The sequence below is a fragment of the Phacochoerus africanus genome, chromosome 5 (genome assembly GCF_016906955.1).
Source record: "Phacochoerus africanus isolate WHEZ1 chromosome 5, ROS_Pafr_v1, whole genome shotgun sequence".
In the NCBI taxonomy this organism is placed as follows: Eukaryota; Metazoa; Chordata; class Mammalia; order Artiodactyla; family Suidae; genus Phacochoerus; species Phacochoerus africanus.
This window is the reverse complement of record NC_062548.1, coordinates 54,427,914-54,450,815: the sequence shown is the minus strand read 5'-3', so window position 1 is coordinate 54,450,815 and position 22,902 is coordinate 54,427,914.

Genomic DNA, 22,902 nt, shown 5'->3' with positions numbered 1-22,902 from the left:
GCATTTGAACATGAGATATGTGAGAGATCTGATTCCATAGGGTTTATTAAAGTAAATTGAATAGCAAATATGCCTGTTCCATTGGATTTTGAAGACTAATTGGTTAATGAGAGAATGATTACTTTGTTCAGACATGATTACTGAAAAAAATGTTTCATCCATATGTTGCTGAATAATGGGAAATTTTCCAGTGAAGGAGGGACAATGATTAGAAGAAATAAGATAGCTCAAGAAAATATTCCCCAATGTGTTACTAAATTTTTTATTATTTCTTTTAAACAGGCCAACTCTAAGTATAGAGTTTCTCTGTATAAGCCTGGAAGTTCAAATTGTCTAATAGGATGAAACTGCTTGTTGAAAAAGCCCCGTGTAGGTTTCTTTGTCTTTTGAATCAAAGAACTGCAGCTTCTTCTGAAACATTATGGGACCATACCAGTCATTTGGTCTCCTGGCAATCTTTGTATAGCTAATGTTATTCGAATGTGGCATTAAAGATCTAAGTCATATATTTACAGTTTTCAAAATATTGGCCAACATTTTTGTTTAAGACCACTGAGTAGAAAAACTTGATAAATTAATTCTCCTTTGTAAAGGGATTTTTTGAAAAGCCAGATGTTTATCAGTTTTACTTTTCATTGTAAATGCTCTGAGGTAAAAAATGTCACCAGTTGACACATTCCATATTTCTCAAAAATTAGCTGAAGTCAAATTGGAGAATAGTAAGTTTGTCTCCATAATTCTGCTTTGGCTGTCTTGGTTGCTAAATGCAAGGACCCATGATCCTAATATAAAGAGTAGAATTTGTCCCACATCTTAAAAGTTAATTCACCCTCCTCCCTACCCAAATGAAACAAAAATAAAATTCCAGTTTTAGTTTCATGCAAGTATGGAAATACCAAAATAATCGACTCCCTTAGATTCAGACATACTTGAGTTTTTCTTAAAATGTATAATCCACAACTCTTTTTAAATTTGAGGTGTTGTTTAGCCCTCAGTTAAGCTGCATGAACAATAAATGAGCAGAAGCTGAGCAACAATGAAAAGAGCTGAAGTCTATAACCCCATAGAAGTGCAACTAAAAGTGCATCTCTCACACATTCCAAGAACAAGGTGTATCATGTACCCACTCTACTTGGGAGTCAGAGAAGTTCCACAGTACAGACTATTTAAGCTGGGTTTTGAAGAATGAATAGGGGTTCACCCAAGTGAGCAAAAGGCATGCTAGAACATGGAACACAGTATGAGCAAAGGCACAGAGTCATTCAAGGATGGAGAATGTTCAAGAAGTAGAAAGTTCAGCATAGCCAGCATATGACACTGTGCAATTTTCATATTTAATATGAATATTTGCCGTGCATGGCACAACTAGCAACAGAGTTCTGGGGCAGAGGAAAATGGATAGAATTTAAAACATGAATAAGTGTCATTAGAGTATAGATATTAATCAGCCCCACAGAGTTCAATAAAAAGACCTAGAAAGAAGCACAGGAGATGGAAGATTGAGTCCAAGGGATTTCCAATATTTAAGATGCATGAACAAGAAAAGAAAGTGATGTTATCAAATAGAGAATCAAATCAGAGATTTAAAGAGGATAAAGAGGAGTTCCTGCTGTGGCACAAGGGGATGGGTTGTATCTCTGCAGTGCCAGGACACAGGTTGGATTCCCAGGACCTCACAGTGGGTTAAAGGATCTAGCGTTGCTGCAGCTTCAGCATCCTAGTTCACAACTGCGCCTTGTATCAGATCCCTGGCCTGAGAACTCCAAGTGCCAAAAAAGGGAAAACAAACAAACTAAATAAACAAGAGTAAGAACAATCAGTGTCCCAGTTGCTAAAGGAAATGAGAATACAGAGAAAAAGGAGACCCAAAGAGAGGTCACATAGAAGAAATACTGAAACAAAGCCATGGAACCTGGTAACTTGGAGGTTAATAGTGGTACTGATAAAAGAACTTGAAGGAAAGATTTTAAATTCTTTGACACTCTTCCCATCAAATGTTGGAATCTATGTTTCCTTGAATCTGTCTGTGCTCTGTGACTTGCTGACCAATAGAATAAAGCAGTGTTAAAGTTCTGTCCTCCTTAAAAACCTGAAAGCTCCACTTCCTGTCTCTTGGATGTCTGTTCTTGACATCCAGGCATCATGCTGTATATCACACCCAAAACCCAAACCCCAACTTCCAGACCACATGGAAGCCTTTGAAAAAGATCCTCCAGCCACCATTCTAGGCCGCATGGAACAAAGATGAGATGTCCCTGTACAACCCTGTCCAGGTCACAAGTCCATGAACAAAATAAAAGATGCTGGTTTCAAGACAGTAGGTTCTAGGGAGATTTGTTATGTAGCAAGAGTAACTAGAAGAGCTGGTGACAAAAAGACATACAACATCTTTTTAAGTAGGTTAGACATGAAGGGAAGGAGTTAAATAGGATGCTGTTTTGAAGGATGGTGGGAAGGAAAGGAAGGTTTGTAAGGATTTTGGAACCTTGAGCAAGGATCTGGAGGAAGATCCAGAAGAAAGAGTAAGCAGGAGGGAGAGCGTCTATTAATCAGCCAATAAAAAGAAGGTGGTCTGTTTATCCAAGGAAAGTAGGATAAGAATAAGTAACTGACAATTTTTTTTAAAGAAATGGTAGGCAACCTATTATTATGAATGGTTTTTTAGTTGAAATACTCTAATAATTTAAAGCAGGCATATAAAGAGAAGAGCTTATCTTTGAATTTGTAAGGCTAAGGTTCTATTTCTTTCTCTCTGCATGCAACCCCTGGTCCCTAGCGGAGAAGGAAGAAACAATGGCTTCATGGAGTAGCACAGAGTAACCTAGGGTAGAATGATGTAGAATGTATGCAGTTAATAATGATTTCTGGAAATATCTTAAGACAGAAGCCACCCATTGGGAAGCCAGGACAGAATAGGTATCAAAAAATAAAGTCATTTATACCTTCTAAAGCAGTTCATGACTCTGACAATCAAGGACGATCCTTAGCAACAAAGCCAGAGTTGCCAATGCCTTCAGGACACCCAGACTCTATGTAGAGAGTGAGAATCTATAGAAACTCCAAGTGAAGATAGCTATCAATTCTAAGCAAGTCAAACAAGAAGGAGTTAGGGACAGTTCAACATTCCTGAACGAGAGGGTGGCTGTTTCTGGTCTTTGGGTCAGATCTGGTCCTTGTCAGGTTCATGTGGCCCAGGAGCTAAGAATATTTTTACCCTTTAAAATGGTTGGAAAAACTCAAAACAGGAATTGTATTTCATGACATTTGAAAATGACATGGAATTCACATTTCAGTATCAATAAATAAAGCCTTAAAAGTATAGAGCCAAATCCTTTAATTCCTCTTCATCTCATCTTTTACTTTAACAGCATAGCTGAGTAGTTGCAAGAAAGATCATAGAGTCTGCAATGCCTCAACTATTTACTACTTCCCTGGCCCTTTATGGAAAAAGTTGGCAGCCCCTGAACCAGAGGTTTATTGACTTGCATTTTATTTTTGCTCTAAAATAGATTGAACAATTTGAGCAAAGCCAGAAAGGTAAAACACCAAACTGTGTGTAGAGGACACAATAAATGGCTTAAGTGCTAGAGATTAATGAGAATTAAAAGAGATAAGGCTAGAACGCTAAGCAAAGGTAAGATCACAGGGTGGTTTTATGCTCTGTTGAATGTCACAAATTTTATGGAATTTGGGAACCACTGAATTTTTTTTTAATAAATGGCTTTAACTGATTACTTATATTTAAGATTTAAATGGAATAAAAATGTCCCATAATAAAAAGAAAATATTTCAAGGACATGTGAAAACAATTAAGAAAGTTTAGCTACATATCATCATGAGCAGGGAGTTTCAATAATAATAAAAACAATTTAAGTTTCTGTGTCTTCCTTTTTAGCTTTATTTTTCTTGTGTACCTGCATTTTCTAATATACATTTTGGAATGTACACCAATTATATATTTAAAATTGATTGCCGTTATCAAAAAAAATCAAGGAAGATCTTTGCAAATACATAATAGTTATCTAAAAAAAAAAAAGATTGATTTTCCTATCATATATCTGTTTCCATGTAGTCAAAGTTGGTTAATGTAGACCTATGTTAAAAACTGAGTTTCTCTTCCTTTCTCTTGCTCTCTCTTTTTTTTTTTTCTCCTAGAAAAAGAAATGGTAACTTTGGGGTGGTTATTGATTTCTTTGTTTCTGAAAACACTTGGAAAAGACCCAGAATCTTAGTTTGTGTCTACCACTGAGCTGGTATCTCCTCCACAGTTGCACAGACTGCAAGCATATGCTGTTAGCAGAAACATTTTTTTTTAATCCATTTCACAAGCATTTATTGAGTATTGTCCTAGGCAGTGGGAGCGTGGCAGAGAAAAAGACAATCACAGTCCCTATTCTCACAGAAGACACTTTCTGGCAGTGAGAGACAAATAATAAAAATGTAAACAGGAATTCCTGCCATGGCACAGTGGGTTATGAATCCAACTGCTGTGGCTCTGGCCACTGCGGAGGTATGGGTTTGATCCCCGGGCCTGGGCCTATGGGTTAAATGATCTGGTGCTGCCACAGTTGGGGCTTGGATTCAATCCCTGGCCCAGAAATTTCCATATGCCCTGGGTGAGTTCACTGAAAAAAAAAAAAAAAAAAAAAAAGACAACAATGACAATAAAAACTCATTTAATAACATGAGCAGAAAAAGAAACTCTCACCCAGAACCAGTCTCTGGGAACATAGCCAGGGGCCACAGTGGTAGGAAAATTCTGATTCAGACAAGAACCTGGACTAGGAAACACCATCTCAGGTATATTTCACACTATATGCACCTTCACTGGAGAAGAAAATGAGTAAATTAGAATAAAAATATTATTTAAATTACTATGTAAATATTTTTAAAATTCCTCTTTTTTTTTTTTTTGTCTTTTTGCCTTTTCTAGGGCCACTCCCAAGGCACATGGAGGTCCCCAGGCTAGGGGTCTAATTGGAGCTGTAACCGCTGGCCTATGTCAGAGCCACAGCAATGTGGGATCCGAGCCACGTCTGCAATCTACACCACAGCTCATGGCAATGGCAGATCCTTAACCCACTGAGCAAGGTCAGGAATCGAACCTGCAACCTCATGATTCCTAGTCGGATTCATTAACCCCTGAGCCACGATGGGAACTCCTCCTCTATTTCTTAAAATCTCTACATTCCCAAAGGTCACTCTTTCCCCATGACTTCAAATCTGTTCTCTCCCTCTTTGGCTGTATCTAGGACATGTGGAAGTTCCCAGGCCAGTGCCTGAACCTACGCCACAGAAGCAACCTGAGCCACTGCTGGGACAACACCAGATCCTTAACCCACTGAACCACTGGGGAAGACCTACAAGCCTGGATCCTTAACCTGCTGCTCCACAAGGGAACTTTTTCCCATGATTTCACATTCTTTACACTTCTCTCATATAATTAAAGACACAAGATCTTCAAGTTTTTAAATCAGATTTGTTTTAAAGTTCTAGATTGAAAAGTCATGTCAGTCTTCATTTTATCTGCATCTTTTTTTCCACCCATTGTCATCACAGTATGACAAGCAAAACTCTTTTATTGCCAACAGCTCTTTTTTTTTATACAGCAATATGCTTAATGTTTTGTTTGTTGTAAAAGGGCTTAAAATGCTATTTTTCTTCTCTACATTTAGAAGCCATAAGTCTTCCCCTCACTGAGCTCTTACTATAGACAACTGATATCCAGAATTACACCCCATCAGCTGTGTGGGAAAACGCAGGCATTGTTTCTTTTTTTGTAAGCGAAGTAGTATTTGCCAGTTAAATCCCTAGGTAGCTAGCTTTCAAACAGTCAGATATAAAATTAGCAAATGAAACATCTGTTCCTCACTATTATTTTATAATCACATTAATTGGCAGATGTCTTTAGGTAACAGAGAAAAGCGTATCAGCCATTACGTGTATTTCCATAGGGTCGTGACCACTGGGCACTGCACACCTAAGAGACCATCGTAGCAGGGGACAAAGTGACACTGGACTCAAAGAGTAGCCAGCTTTCTCCCTATGCAAACCTCCTGGCAGAAGAGCCAACTGCCCACCGACAACAGGAACTGAGATGCCCTGTTAGACGCCATCGTGGAGAACCTTACCCTCATTGCTGCCAGGTTTGGTTTTTCAATTATCATGTAGTTTGCACAAAAGTGTTGTGCCAATTCAATTACTGCCTGATTAATGGAGTGTTGCAGGTTTATTTCAGGGGTCTAGCTATCTATTAATTAGCATATTGGGGCCTATACTCTACTGTTTTGTCCTGATATGCTTTGAAAAGTCCCCAGTGCAATTAAAAAACTCTAATATGCTTTAAATAGTTATTTGAGAAAACACATCCAGACTTTTTAAAATTCCTCAGGGACTTTTTAAGCACATCCAGATTTATTATAAGTCGTCTAAAATTCCTTTAAAAACACATTCTTCTTTCCTCTACTAGGTCTGGTGTTTTCCATCACCAGATGAGCAGCCCTGTGTGGGCAGCAGAGTTGCTCTCTCCTGCATCGGGGGGAAGAGGCATCATCAGAAAAGACCGAGTCTGAGAGTCTCATCCAGTGGTTTGCTTTCGTACTTTCAGGCTTATCCAGTTTCCTTTGAATGCAAACATGATTAGCGATTGAGTCTATATTGAGAACTGTCCATATTCAATAAAAAGAAGCAACTATTGGAGTTCCCATCGTGGCTCAGCAGAAATGAATCTGACTAGCATCCATGAGGACGCAGGTTTGATCCTTGGTCTCTATCAGTGGTTTAACGATCTGGCATTGCTGTGAGATGTGGTGTAGGTTGCAGATGCGGCTCGGATCTGGTGTTGTTGTGGCTGCGGTGCAGACCACCAGCTGTAGCTCCGATTTGACCCTTAGCCTGGGTACCTCCATATGCTGTGGGTATGGCCCGGGGAGGTGTGGGGGAGAAGATGCAACTATTGGAGTTCCTGCTGTGGCACAGTGGATTAAGGATCTAGTGCAAGTCCTAGCTGCAGCTTGGATTCAATCCCTGGCCTGGGTGTGGCCTAAAAACAAAAAAGCAAAAAGCAACTATCAGATTGGGCTGTGAACGATATTAATTGCTCTTCTTTTTCCCCCTGGAGAATGCAATTAAGACTGAGTGCTCCTTAGAGGGCAAATAAAACTGCTATGTTTACCACTTGCATGTATGGCCACTTTTAGGTACAGACAGGCTAAAAAAAATATATAGACTCTGTCATTAGTCTTTGCAAATGCCAATGGTAAATTCAAGATGGTGGAGGGGCTGAGTAGACTTATTTGCCAACTGTAGAAGACAGGCACAAGAAGAATGAGAGATTAGACTATAAAAGGAGTATATGTGTGGCTGAATTAAGTTAAGATACAGGTTACAAAGCAATGTAATTTGGCATCAGGAAACACTGACGGTGTTACGATACTTGATGTTTGAATAATATTTTAAGTATGCAATAATACTTTGTTATATACATATATAAAGCAAAGAATGTAAAATATATATGTAATATATTAAATATGAACAGTACTATAAGGACCAGGGTTCGTTGTCAACAGGTGAGATTTCCAGGAATTAGAGAGATCAGGAAAGGCCATTGGCCAGTTAGGGGGTCACTTCAAATTCAATAGTGATGTGAGAGAAAATAAACCACACAAATAACAGGCGATAGCTTTTCTACTTAAGAGACATCATATTAAGATGTGACTCAACAGCTACAGCATATGTCACCTACCATCAAATGACCTCGCCATTTCCACCCGCAAGATAGGGATGATGGCCAAAGGCCTGAAGACTCTGCGAAAATAATGGGATATTTGCCAATAGTGTCCTCTTTCTTAGGAAGAACGATAAAGCCAAAAATATTTTATGGTAATGATATAATATCCCACGCTTGGAGCAGACCTCCAATTATTATTTTTTTAATGAATAGATATTCAACACTCTGGGTCCAATGGATTTAAGTTTGAATCATATACAGTAGCAGGCTGGATATGGATTATATGGATACCATTCCCTCTGTACTGCCCAGCTATCATGGTGACAAGTACATACGCTGACAAGTGTCAGTGATTTGGACAGGGTAACACGTAGAAATTGTTGAATTTTCCAATGTCCTGGAAGCAACGTGTCTCAGGAATATTTGCAGGAGATTAATACGTAAAGAGACATCTACCTCCTAAAGAACGATAGCTCATTGGTGTATTTATTCATTCTTTCCTGCATTCATTTATTCATTTACAATCAGTGGGTTTGTGTGCCAAAGACCACGTTACACATTATGGATAGAACCTTTCTCTACCTTTCATTCTGGTATGGAAGAACAGGTAGAAAAAATAAACAATAACCATTATTTTCTATAATTCAAGGCATACTACATTTATTAAAGAAATCCCTCCTTCTTCAAAATGTCTACTCACTCTAAGAAGAGGAATGAAAACTTCCAAAACCATCTACTTCTGCTTTTGAAAACTTCAGGGTACAAATAAATTTGGAATCTAATGTGCTCCCTTAATGGGGGTGGGGGGGAATGGGAGATGTTTAAATCTTAAGAAAAGTAGTAGGATTTTGAAATGTGTATTTTATAGAATATGAAATAAAGAGTAAGTCCATAATTTTGAGTAATATCAACTCTGCCTGTATTAGAATCATTGGTTCTTATTGGTTCAGACCTATCACTAGCTTTCCCACTTGAAAGGGGAGGGACTTATTTTGGTCCAGCCCACAGGGAATGAGAAGGTGAAGCATTTGGTACTAGACAGTGTAGTGTGAGCAGGTCCAAATGCTGAATATGGTGAGGGTAATGGATGTGGAGTTACTGAAATCATACATACTGTAGGCTCCGGGGCAGGGGTGCCCACGTAACTTCACAACTCCCAGGAAACCACAGCAGCAGAAGTTAGGCTATGAGAAACCAGAGCCTTTGGGTGTGAAAGCATAACTTTTTTTTTTTCTGCTTTTTTTTGAGGGCCGCACCTGCGGCATAGGGAGGTTCCCAGGCTAGGGGTCAAATCGGAGCTGCACCTGCTGGCCTACACCACAGAAATGCAGGATCCAAGCTGCATCTGTGACCTACACCACAGCTCACGGCAACGCCGGATCCTTAACCCACTGAGCAAGGCCAGGGATCCTCATGGATGCTAGCCAGGTTCATTATCACTGAGCCACAACGGGAACTCCCCATAAGTGCATAACTTATCACCAGGGTTACAAGTAAAAAGTTAAGGTCTCCACCTGCGGAAAATTGCTCATGTCTTTCATCCTCCACTCTGTAATATACGGCCTGTATATTTTACATTGTTGTAACTGAGCCCATTAGCATTACCAGATATGATGGATTTTTCAAATTCAGTGTGCAAATCCTCTAAGTATTTCAGCCATTTATTTCCCAATCTGAACTTTTGAAGTTGTGGACCATAAAGGGGATTTATTCCACAGGCGTTGCTGCTGATTGTGAATAAATATGCAGCCAACATGCCAAAACATACACATTTATCTCACTTCCAAAATTTAAAAAATGTAAAGGAAAGTTTTTTTGAGAATGTTTGAAAGCATTTAAAAAAGGACTTAAAGATATTCTTAAGTCATAAATAAGAATTTTATGTGATTTGAAAAACACTTGCCTTATATTTAACATATTATTTTTAGAGAGAGATTGAATTTTCTTTTTAAAAATTTTTACTTTTTTTTTTTTTTGCTTTTTAGGGCTGCACCTTCAGCATATGAGAATTCCCAGGCTAAGGGTCGAATTGGAGCTGTAGCTGCAGGCCTACACCACAGCCATAGCAACACAGGATCTGAGCCACATCACACACACTGCGGCTCATGGAAATGCCGGATCCTTAACTCACTGAGCAAGACCAGGGATTGAACCTGCATCCTCATGGATACTAACCACAACAGGAACTCTGAGACTGAATTTTCAGAACACATTTTTCTAATAAAAGAGAGCAAGATTTATGCAAACAAGCAACTTGCGTAAAATAATCAGTGCCCAGAACCACCATGAGAATAATGATACTTTCAATAATATACAAGAAATAATCTAATCAGTAAATAAATTTGACTTTTGGAGTTTTATTTACTTTCCAAATTTATAAATATTTTGAAATGTTTACTTCAAAGCACAATATTGAACTCTGTTTCAAAATACCATTAACACTCAATAATCCTGATAAACTCTTTTCCTCTAAAATAGTATTTTTAAAAATTTAGTGTGAATATATACTTTGTCTTCGTAATCATTTGTTAGCATCATTTAGAAAGCAATATTAAGTCAGTTATGTCACACACAATTTTTAATTATCTCACCAAAAGTTCAGTACATTTCTTAGGGGGTTTTGGATTTGCTTAAGTGTGTAATTTGAAACTCCATTAACATACTTTTTTTCTAGCCAAATGATCATACAATTTTGAAAAATATTAGGTTTTTAAAAAACACTCCATTCTTCCTAATGTAGAAAATACATTTGCTGTTTGTTTTCTCTTTGAAATCATTGTTAGTAATTTTATGTCTTTTTTTCTTTTTTTTTTTTTTTTTTTTTTTTAGGGCCGCACCCACAGCCTGTGACGTTCCAAGGCTGGGGTCAAATCAGAACAGTAGCCACTGGCCTGCACCACGACCACAGCCACACTGGATCCCAGCCACATCTGTGACCTACACCACAGCTCACAGTAACGCCGGATCCTTAACCCACTGAGTGAGGCCAGGGATTGAACATGTGTCCTCGTGGATGCTAATCAGATTTACTTCTGCTGAGACTCGATGGAAAATCCAATTGTTCGTAATTTTAATGTATAGATCTTTAGAGGTTAACTTTTAAAACTGATGTTTTTATTAGGTCAACTAAAAAAATATTTACAAAGTTCTAAACGTTCCTGTGAAATTCTTTCCATGTTTAGGAGAAAGATGAACACGCTCCTAGTTTTTCACTATGTGCCAAAGTTATAGGCCATTGAGGATGTTTATGGTTCAGATATAAAACCTCAGAAATATAAACGTGAAGACAACCTTAACTACAGTGTTACAAACACAATGTTGTAATTTTATATGTTAATCTATCAATATACAGCATGTGCAAACATATGTTTATAGACAGGGAGACAGGAATATACCAATGAGGAGATAAAATTCTTGTATTTCATTTGATGATCTACAGTTTCTATCAATTTATGAACGTTTTGTTTTTGTGTTTTGATTTCTTCTGAAGTTGACATAATGCAACTTGGGCTTATTTGCAAAGGCCTCATGGAGAATATTCTCAAAGCCAGGGCTGCCAGCCTGCTCAGAAGACAGAGACATGTCTTTGCCTTCTGGGATCTTTATAGGCAGCACTAGGAAATCAGAACACTGTGCAGTGGGAAACTTTGGGGAGGTTTTTTAAGCGGCACAGGTATGCATTCAATTTTACGAGCACATCTGTTATATCTACATTTCTAAATTTGGCCCTTAGGGTTCAGCAGAAAATTTGTGGCAAAAGAAAGATAAAACAGTGCTTTAATAGTTGTGCTCTGACCCACTAAAGGAGCCCAGCTCATTTGCTCATCATTATGAAATTGAAACAAAATTTAGGGACACACAAGACCATTTATTTTGGGAAGAAGCCCCTTCAGCAAAAGACTTCCCTCTGTTGATGGAATGGTCCCCACTGCATGGTGCTCAGCCGAAGATTAAAGAAGATCTGAGGCCTTGCTTGGCTTCTTTGCTTGTTTTTATTCAAGTTACAAGATTTTGCAAAACACGTAGGTGAAGTCTGCTATGGAATTAGCAGATGGCTTTAATTTTCATTTGGGATATAAGGCCTATTTGCAATTTTCCTCACTAATGTGATGGATGAATTTTAGGAAGCTTTAAAATTCTAAATTTTAACTTTGATAGTTGCATAAAGAATGCAGGATTATATTATTAAAAGTTAGCATTGGAAGAGTTCCCTTCGTGGCTCTCTCCATGAAGGGAACCCAACTAGGATCCATGAGGATGCAGGTTCGAACCCTGGCCTTGCTCATCAATTTGACCCTTAGCCTGGGAACTTCCATATGCCGTGGGTGCTGCCCTCAAAAGAAGAAAGAAAAAAAAATAGAGAGTTAGCTTTGGAGTGCTTTGGAGTTCTTAGAAGCCACAGAAGAAAAATTTATGTAGTATATGACAACAAAGATACTCTTCTTTTTAAAGAAATTCTATCTCCAGGAGACAATACCTTGAGGTTAAATTCTTAAGATATATTTTATTCCCCTGGACAAACATTTAATATCCTTAAAGTTGAATTTTGGATTAACTTTACAAAATAATCTAGCTTTTTTCCTGATTGTAAACAAAATAAATATGCATCATAAATAATTTAGACCAATACATAACTCAAATAATAATATAGAATTTCATCATCCAAACATAACCCCCACACTAACATGTTTCTCTAGATGTATATACAACACACACATTTTTATGAAAATAGTTATCATAATATCCATACATTGTAAACTTCCTTTTTTTCACTGAACCATGTTAAAATATGCGTGTTGGAATGTGTATTTATAAACACACACATTCTTGTTAACAAATATAAATTTATATTCTCAATTTTGTTTTCTGAATAGAATTTTCTTTTTACATCTTTATAAAGATATAGATGTATTAGATATAGACCTTTGGATATATGGTTTTCCAAGGTTTGTTACATAAACCAGAATGTACTATTTTTTCATTCGAAGTATTTATACTTTATTTATATTTTTGTGTATTCTCTTTTTTCATTATTTCTAATAAATAATTTGCCTCATTAATTTGTTAGAATTCTTTAAATTTAACAATAATACTTTATATGTGTGTTTTCTTAAATTTTAATTATTATTTTACGTAGTCCCATAGAAATTTTTAAGGTGCTCAAATATATCTATTGTTTTTGCTATAATTTCTGAAAAGCAAAAAGAATTTTGTTTTTCTTTTTAAGGCTGCACCTGCAACATATGGAAGTTCCTGGGGTTAGGAATGGAATCAGAGCTGCAGCTGCTGGCCTACACCATAGCTCACAGCAACGCTGGATCCTTAACCCACTGAGCAAAGCCAGGAATGGAACCCACATCCTCATGGATACTACTTGGGTTCATTACCACTGAGCCACAACAGGAACTCTGTAAAGCACTTTTATTTACACTTGTAAAGCTGAAGTATTTTGACACTTTTCAGAATCAGAAGTTCACTCTGTTTACATATTACTATTCATATACATTATAGTTTCACTGGTTGGTTCATTAACTCTAATAACAGTTTTATAGTCTATTGTTCAATAATGTTCTATGTCTCTTAGAGAAATAGTGAAATTCAAATATAAAGTTTAGCATACATTTCGCAAATTATAAACCTGGTGGATATTTGTACAAAAGAATTATTTTAAAATATACTTAAGAACTCAGAAAATCCTACTGGGTCTTCTCCAGACTTCAGTAGCATGAGTAGTCAAGTTTCCTTTACCTGTTGGTTTATTTATTTAGCCATTTATTCTTAAAATCAGCATATATTTTCTGAATGTTAGCTTTTTGGCAGATACTGACCTAAATATAATTTACATAGAGGTGAAGGAACACAGATAGATACCCTCGTTCATGAAGCTAAAATCACTGGAGATTAGAATAACAAGTTTCCAAAATTAATTGAAATTGTTAAAAAGGAGAGGCAGAAACCTCCTGAGAGCATAATTGAGGGACAAACGCTAGTCTGTGGCAATCAGGGAAGCCTTCTTTGAAGAAGTGACATTTTATCTGAGACTTGAGGGATGGTTTAGAATTAGCAAGGTGAAAAGGAAAGCAGATGATATTCCAAGCAAGAGAGGCACGTGCAAAGGCAATGAGATAGAGAAGAGACTAGCCCAAAAGACGGTCTTAAAAAACAACAAAGTAACCAGAAGTTTAGGACTAAAAGGCAGAGCTGTATGAGATGAATTTAGGAAGCTATCTTGGAATACAGAAGGACCATTTGACAGTGGTGAAGATTTTGCCTTTTAGGTAGACTTTTAATGAAATCAGGAACACTTCGAGTAACGAGTTTTTCAGCAAGAGTTGAGAAAACAGAGAGAGTTTATGAATTTGAATTTTAATATGCAAAGTTCGAGATACCTATGAGATTACACTACACAAGTGGAACGTTCAGTAAACCATATGTAGGTGGTTGGATACGTGAATTGGCATCTCTGAATAAAAAAGTCTGGAACAGTTTATCCTCAGCTTGCCACATTATTAACCCTCATCCCAGGGAGGATATTTGGCAATATTTTTGGTATTTAGTGCTGAAGGCAGGAGGGTGTTCCTGGCATCCAGAATGCAGAGACAAATTATGCTGCTCAACATCCTACAATGCACAGTGCCGTTCCTCCCAAGAAGGAATCATCCCATCCAAAATGATGAAAGGTGCCAGGATGGAAAAACCCTGGTCAAGAAAACAGGTGATATAATTGTGTACATTCTGATTGGTTTTTGAAGCTCTACAGGCAAATAAGATCACTTAAGATTATGGCCTAAGAGTAAAAGAGGACCAAAGACAGAGTCTTGGGAGATTAGAATTGTTAAAAGTCAAGGGGAGGACTGGGGATGATTCTGAAAGAACCCGATAAGGAACAACCTGGAGATACAGGTGCAAATATTGTACTCCCACTAATTTCTCCCTGAAGCCAACTGTATTCTTTATCTATTGCTGTGTAACAAGTTACCCTAAAACAAGGCATCTTAAAATAATGACCATGTGTTATCTGACATGGTTTTTGAAAGCCAACAATCAGGGACTTCTTATATGGGTGGTTCTGACTCAGGGTCTTTCCAAGGTTTCAGTCAAATTCTTACCTCAGGCTGTGATCATCCAAAGGTTCAACTATAATTGAGATAATCTGCTTCAGAGCTAGAGACTGTGGCTGTTGGCAGACTCAGTTCCCCACTGGCTGTTGACCCTTAGGTTGTAATACCTCACCTCAGGGATTCTTAAACCATGACAACTTGCTTCCCCCAGTGCAGTATGAGAGAGATGGGAGTGGTGGGGGAGAGGGAATATGAGATGGAAGTCGCAGGCTTTATAACCTAACCTCATTAGTGTCATATATCAAATGGACCATTCATTGGTAAAAGTTGCCTAATCCAGCCCACACTCAAGGGGAACAGAATTCACCTCCATCTCTTGGAGCCTCTGTATCTCTCTATGGAATTCTTGCTGGAAAGGGTGCAATTGACATCTGGTCAACCAATGAATTGACTCAATCTGGGTAAGAGTTGTCTGCTAGTCACATCTGCTCCAGAGAGCAAAGTCCCTTAGTCCACACATTGTGCAGGGCTCCCCTTGGGGAGGAAAGCAGTTTTCAGACAGAAGCATTCCCGGCTAGTAAAGGCTGTTTGTCCAAGAAAAAATCTGCTAGATCGAGCAGAGGGCAGTGAACTCATCTTACCTATGTCCTGTTCACCCTCTGTGGTTTGCTACAATCGGATTTTCATGTAGAAGCTGGCTTATATCCCATGGAAATTTCTGTGGGGAAAATGATAATGCTTGATGTTTGCAGCAAGAATTAGTTTTCCCAAGATCAGATAAAGCTCCACATTGTAGTGAAAACTTAAATATTTCCAAAATATTAACTCATTTTATCTCCTAAGGAAAACAATGTATTGCCAAAAAGACATATTTTATTTTCCTTAAATGTTCTTAGTTAGTAAATGATATTATACCCCTCTACCCATATTGACTCCAGGCTAGGAATTTTAAAGCATTTCCCCTTGGTGGGCTGGAGTACTAGAAACCAGCCTGTGTTGAAACTAAAGATAAAATTACTTTGACCTATGATTTTTTCACAGGCTATGCCACTTTCTCCAAACCCTATTATCATCAGTTGATGGCATGCTGACCACTCAGCACACACACTTCTTAGCCTTTTCCTCTTCCACCTTCGCAGGATGTGGGAAATGGAACCGCATTCCTGGAAAAAAACCTACAGGGTTGGCATCTGTTGTTGTGTGCACATTTTTACACACGTGTTTATTGGAGGGGCTGACAAAACAGTTGGTTTAAGAAGAAATGGTTTTATTACTGTGTCATCCACTGTGCTGGAAATGTACACAGTGAGTCCTATCTTTGCTCAGAAAAGCACCAAGGCCATGAATGAGCTCGGCACAGACTCAGGCTGAAAGTTGGCACAGGCCCACAGAATCTCAAACATTGGCAACAGAGGCTCGTTGGAATCCTAAATGCTGACCCTAGGCAACTTATTTGTGGAAACCGACAGCTAATGTTGGCTCTGTACTTGCCTTCTTTATTCTCAGCAAACCACAGGATCAGTGTGGCTGACTGCTCAGTCCTCTCATGTCTCCCCAGGTTGTAACAGAGTCCATCACAAAGTGCAGTGAGATGAAGCAGGCTGTGGCTATAGCATGTTTTCACTTCCAGGATTTTTTTTTTTTTTTTTTTGCCATGCCCTTGGCATGTGGCAGTGCCTGGGCCAGGGATCAAACCTGCACCAGAGCATTGACCCAAGCCACTGCAGTGACAACACTAGATCCTTAAACTGCTGTGCCACAAAACAACTCCCAAGATTTTTTTTTAGTATCACTCATTCAAATCAACATTATAAACAGTAAAACATGAAAGAGGACAAAGCTACTTAAAAGATTTATAAGTGTACAAACGAAGATCAAATTATGCATTTCTTCCACAATCAAATCAATATTATCAGTATTACATTATATGAAAAAGGAACTTAGGCTAAAGTGAAATAATAACCATAGTCGACACTATTGAAGAAATAAAAAACCCTTGTGAATTCCTGTCATTCTGGAAGGCATATAATTTCTTTGAAAGAAGCAGTTTTTATCCCATCATTTTCTTATTGTCTTATAATCAAGAGCTTGAAAAAGAAACTCACTTGGGTTATGGACCAAAAATATTTTAAAATACTGACATCTAAATGTATCTATTTTTCATCACCTCAGTAATTTAGTAAGTGAAAGCCTTTTTATTCAAGAGTCTCAACCTATAAGAAAAGGGTCATCACTCCAGCTACAAGTGACTAGATGAAAAAACATTAAACAGCAGTTACCCATAAAGTTATCAAACTTTGCAACTAGCTACCATTACTTAATTTGACCAAAATATAAGTTTATATTTGATTGTGCCTATCATGTTTGAATACATCTAATTGGGTTGAGGTGAAATAGAATTACCTAACGACAAAGTAACCTCTTGAAGCCTATTTGATTAAAACAAAATTGCAATCTCACCAAAGATAGACTTTTCACCTAATCAAACTTTACTTTATCTACAGTCCCCTTCCTATATTCAGCCTGCTTTATACTTCATGAAGCTCATATCTAAATGAGATAGCCACAGAGATATATTTGGGGGAAGGGGGCTCTGATTTTAAGGGAGACTTGGGACCTCAAGACCCTCAAAGCTTTACAAATTCCGACTAAAGCCACTGAGATGTTGAGAACGTGTTTTTGTCCCAACTCTATAAGTCTAGAGAAGCCAGGGACCGCAAGAGGAAAATAAGTCCTCAAGGTCACCCAAGGTGAGTGAGCACGACTTGAAATATAATACTCCTGGCACCTACTCTGCAATTTTACCCAGTATCTCATCCTGCTTATCTCATTCTGATCTGCCTAATGAGCAGCTGTCGAGCATTAAGCAAAATCATCCCATTCCTTCCTGCTAAAAATACACTGTATGTGCCAACTTTCAAAAAAGGAAGCCAAGGAGATGATGTTTAGTTGTCTGTGTCCAGGTGCTTTATTCAGTCCCTGGTCTTTATTTAGTTCTTAACATACTCCAGTAGTCATCACGGTGGCTGACACTTCATGGCTGCCCTGAAGTCACCATGGCTGGGAACAGTTGTTCCAGATTGTTCCACATTCATGATTTGAGAGGGGAGATAGTGCACCCAGGACAAGAAGCATTTTTGAGGGAGATCCAGAGGGATGGGTACAGGAATATACTTTGTCCCACATTTTGCTTTTTCAGTTAAAACTTTCCTGGAAAATTCCAAAAAGAAGCATCTTAGATAAGTATATTATTTGTTTCAAGTGTAGCACTGGGAACTATGTCTAGTCACATATGATGGAGCATGATAATATGAGAAGATAGAATGTGTATATGTATGTGTAACTGGGTCACTATGCTGTACAGTAGGAAAAAAATGTATTGGGGAAAAAACATTGAAAGAAATTTGTTTTTAATTAAAAAGAGTCTCTCCCTTTTAAATTTACTCTGATCTTTGTTCTTTGATTGAATGGCAAAGTTAATGCCCAAATACCTATTCAATAAAATATAACTATAAAAAATAAGTACAAGTTTCACCCAAGTATTTCAACAACATCAAGTAAACTGTCTTAAGCATCACCATAGTTAGTCCCCACATTTCAAAAATACATCTTTGGCGTTATTTTCAAACTACTTTACAAATACGTTTAGAGATACATGTATACTAAAAGTAATCTATAAAACAGGTTTAGGCTGAATGAACATCAAAGTATATTTTTATATTTTTAAATTATTTTTATACAATTTTATTTATTTATTTATTTATTTATTTATTTATTTATTTATTGACTTTTGTCTTTTTAGGGCTGCACCAATGGCATATGGAGGTTTCCAGGCTAGGAATCTAATCAGAGCTACAGCTGCTGGCCTGCACCACAACCACAGCAATGCCAGATCCAAGCCATGTCTGCAAACTACACCACAGCTCATGGCAATGCTGGATCCTTAACCCACTGAGCAAGGCCAGGGATCAAACCCACAACTTCATGGTTCCTAGTTGGATTCATTTCCACTGTGCCACGATGGGAACTCCTAATTTCTATACAATTTTAAATGTTACTTTCCAATTACAGTTATTTCAAAATAACAAGACAATGATGCCCATTCTCACCACTTTTATTCAGTATAGTTTTGGGAGTCCTAGCTACAGCAATCAGAGAAGAAAAAGAAATTAAAGTAATCCAAAAGGGAAAAGAAGAAATAAAACTGTCACTCTCTGCAGATAATATGATCCTATTCATAGAAAGTCCTAAATTTACTACCAGAAAACTAGAGCACATAAATGAATTTGGTAAAGCTGCAGGACACAAAATTAATATATAGAAATCTCTTAGATTTCTATACACAAACAACAAAAGGTAGAGAAATTAAGGAAATAATCCCATTTGCCATCACACCAAAAAGAATAAAATACCTAGAGGTGAACCTACATAAGGAGGCAAAAACTTATACTCTGAAAACTGTAAGATGCTGATGGAAGAAACTGAAGATGACACATTCTTGGAATGGAAGAATCAACATTGTCAAAATCACTATCCTACCCAAGGCAATCCACAGATTCAATAAAATCTCTATTAAGATACCAATGGCATTTTTCACAGAAAGAGAACAAATAATTTTTTGTGTGGAAACACCAAAGATCCTGAATAGCTAAAACAATCTTTGGAAAAATGAACAGAGCTGGAGTAATCAAGCTCCCTGACTTCAGGATACACTACAAAGATACAGTAATCAAAACAGCATGGTAGTAGCACAAAAACAGAAATATAGGCCAATGAAACAGGATGAAGAACCCACAAATAATGGTCAATTAATCTACAATGATGGAGGCAAGAATATACAATGGAAAAAAGACAGTCTCTTCAATAAGCGACACTGAAAAAACTGGACAGCCACATGTAAACCAGTGAAATTAGAACATTCTCTAACACCATATACAAAAACAAAACAAAACTCAAAATGAATTAAAGACTTAAATGTAGGACCAGATATTATTTATACATTTTTGAAACATTACATATATAATGAAATATCTTCAACTAAGCTCATTACATATTAAGATTACAAAGTGCATTGCACTTTAAACAGGAGATTTATGGTTTCTTCATGTTATATGTCTTATAAACTATAATGTTTTACATTCTGGGTTTAGATTGCATCTAGTGGGAATATAATGATAAATATACAATATAGAAATTATCTACATTGAGTTACATGATGTGAATCATCACAGTTGCAATTGTGATGAGCTAAAGAAGATCTTTACAGTAGCAATAAGGTAGAGTTATGAACAGGTAGGTTCCATAGACTAGAATTGGTATTGTTATAAGGGCTATTAGAAGGAAGGGATTGGAGTGAGAATGTGTGTGTGTGTGTGTGTGTGTGTGTGAATGTCCTAAGAATAGGAGAGCTAAGATCTTTGGCCAGGAGAGCAGAACTATAAGGAAAAAAGCAGCTCAACTTTTCTGAGTGAAGAAAAGTAGAAAAGCTATTTAATAGAAGCTGGTGGTAAAACAGAACAAAACATTGAATGAGGAGTTCCCACTGTGGTGCAGCCGAAAAGAATCCTACTAGTATCCATGCGGATGTGGGTTCAATCCCTGGCCTCGCTCATTGGGTCCAGGATCCAGCATTGCCACGAGCTGTGGTGTAGGACACAGACATGGCTTGGATCCTGCATTGCTGTGGCTGTGATGTAGGCTGGAAGCTGTAGCTCTGATTCGACCTCTAGCCTGGAAACTTCCATATGCTGTAGGTGCAGCCCTAAAAAGAAAAAAAAAAAATAGTATTGGAGTGTATTTTGTATAAAGGCCAAGGGAAAACTGCAAAATTAATTTGTGAATGACCTCACTCTTAAATTCATAGAAATGACTTCCACAATTATACCTTTGATTAATCTATTTCAAAAACAAAGTGGGGTCAAGAATATATTTCTTTCCAATAGAATGTTGATTTTTTGAGTATAGAGACTCTAAGACTGCTTAGAAGCAATACTCACTAAGGAATACTGATCATTGCCAAAATTATGTAAACAGTGATTCTAATTGGGACTGTGATGAATTACAACTCAAAAATGTCTGATATATAAAAAGAAATCCTGGGAGTTCTCGTCATGGCTCAGTAGTTAACGAAACCAACTAGGAACCATGAGGTTGCGGATTTGATCCCTGGCCTTGCTCAGTGGGTTAAGGATCCGGCGTTGTAGGTTGCAGATGTGGCTTGGATCCCGTGTTGCTGTGGCTGTGGCATAGGCCAGCGGCTACAGTTCCAATTCGACCCCTAGCCTGGGAACCTCCATGTGCTACAGGAGCTGCCCAAGAAAAGGCAAAAAGACAAAAATAAATAAATAAATAAATAAATAAAAATTAAAAAAAAAATCCTGCATGTGTCTAGGTGGAAGTATATATGTGTGTGTAATGTTTGAGAGTGGAAAGAAAGGAATACATTCAAATTTTTTAAAAATTTAATTATCTTGTGAATTCTACTGTACATTAGTTGGAGAGTGGCTGAAAAAGATCAAAGTCTTCAAATAATCAAAGAAAATATCTGACAGTCAATAAGGGATAACTGCAATTATTGTCCATGATAGGGCAATAGAAATTAGGTTATCAAGAATTAGATAATCAGTTATTAAGGATTTGCCCCCCCCAGAGCTTCATCATATTCTAAACATCTGCTGGCCCCGTCTATATTTTCCATCGAGGAATCTATTGGCATTTCTTTTTACTTTCTTTTGATACATTACAGTACCTATAATATGCTGTAAAAAAAATCATAACATAGGAGTTCCAGTTGTCGCACAGCAGAAACGAATTGGACTAGCATCTATGAAGATGCATGTAGGTGTGATCCCTGGCCTTGCTCACTGCCTCGCAGATCTGGTGTTGCAGTGAGCTATGGTGTAGGTCACAGAGGTGGCTCAAATCTTGTGTTGCTATGGCTATGGCATAGGCCGGCAGCTGTAGTTCAGTTCAAACTGGGAATTTCCACATGTTGCGGGACCACCCTTAGAAAAAAAAAAAATTCATATCAGGTATCTCCATGGTGCAATGGATAGTGCAGCAGAATTCTAAAATAATACATACTAAATAGTAATATATGCCTTTTAAGTGATAAGAATCTTGTCTGAAATTGGAATCACTTAAGGGAGCTTCAAAAAATACACCTGCCTTTGTCCCAAGCCTAGACTTTCTAACTTAACTGGTCAGGGGTGTGGTTTGGTCTTTGGAATATTAAGAGTATGTATGTGTGTGTGTGTGTGTGTGTGTGTGTGTGTAATATATATAATATATATAATACATATAATATACATATTTATATATGTATTATAATATATTATATACATATTAATATATTATATATTATATTCAGGTGATTCTAACATTTATATAAATATAAATATTGTATGTATATATGTTATATATTATTATATATTATATATTATATTCAGGTGATTCTGTATATTTATCTAAATATAAATATTGTGTATATATACATATTATAATATATATACTAATATATATTATATATATTCAGGTTAATATTTATATAAATATATTCTATAAATATATCATTTATAAAAATACATTTTATATACATTTATATTAAATATTAAGGTGATTCTAGCAGTCATATTTAGAAACAACTGAACTATATCTTAGAGATGATTAGTTATCATTTGAAGAAATTTTGTGTGAACATAGGTTTTCACTTTACTTGGGTAATATCCAGAAGAAAGATTTCTGGGTCATAAAATACATGGATGTTTAACCCCATAAGAAACTGCCAACATGTATTCCAACATGGCTCTACTATTTTACATTTGCACCAACAATGTATGAGATCTCCATTAGCTCCACATGCTCACTGGGTATACAATATTGTCAGTTTTTGTGGTTGCTGTTGTTTTAAATAGGTGTGTAGTGTTATTTCATTATGCTTTTAATTTACATTTTCCTAATGAATAGTGTCATGACCATCTTTTCACATAGTTATTTGTCATGTCAAGAGCTTCTTTAATGAAATGTCTGTCCAAATATTTTCTCCATTTTCTGTTGGGTTGTTTGTTAATTGTTGAATTTTGAGAATTACTTTATTTATGCTGGGTACAGGCT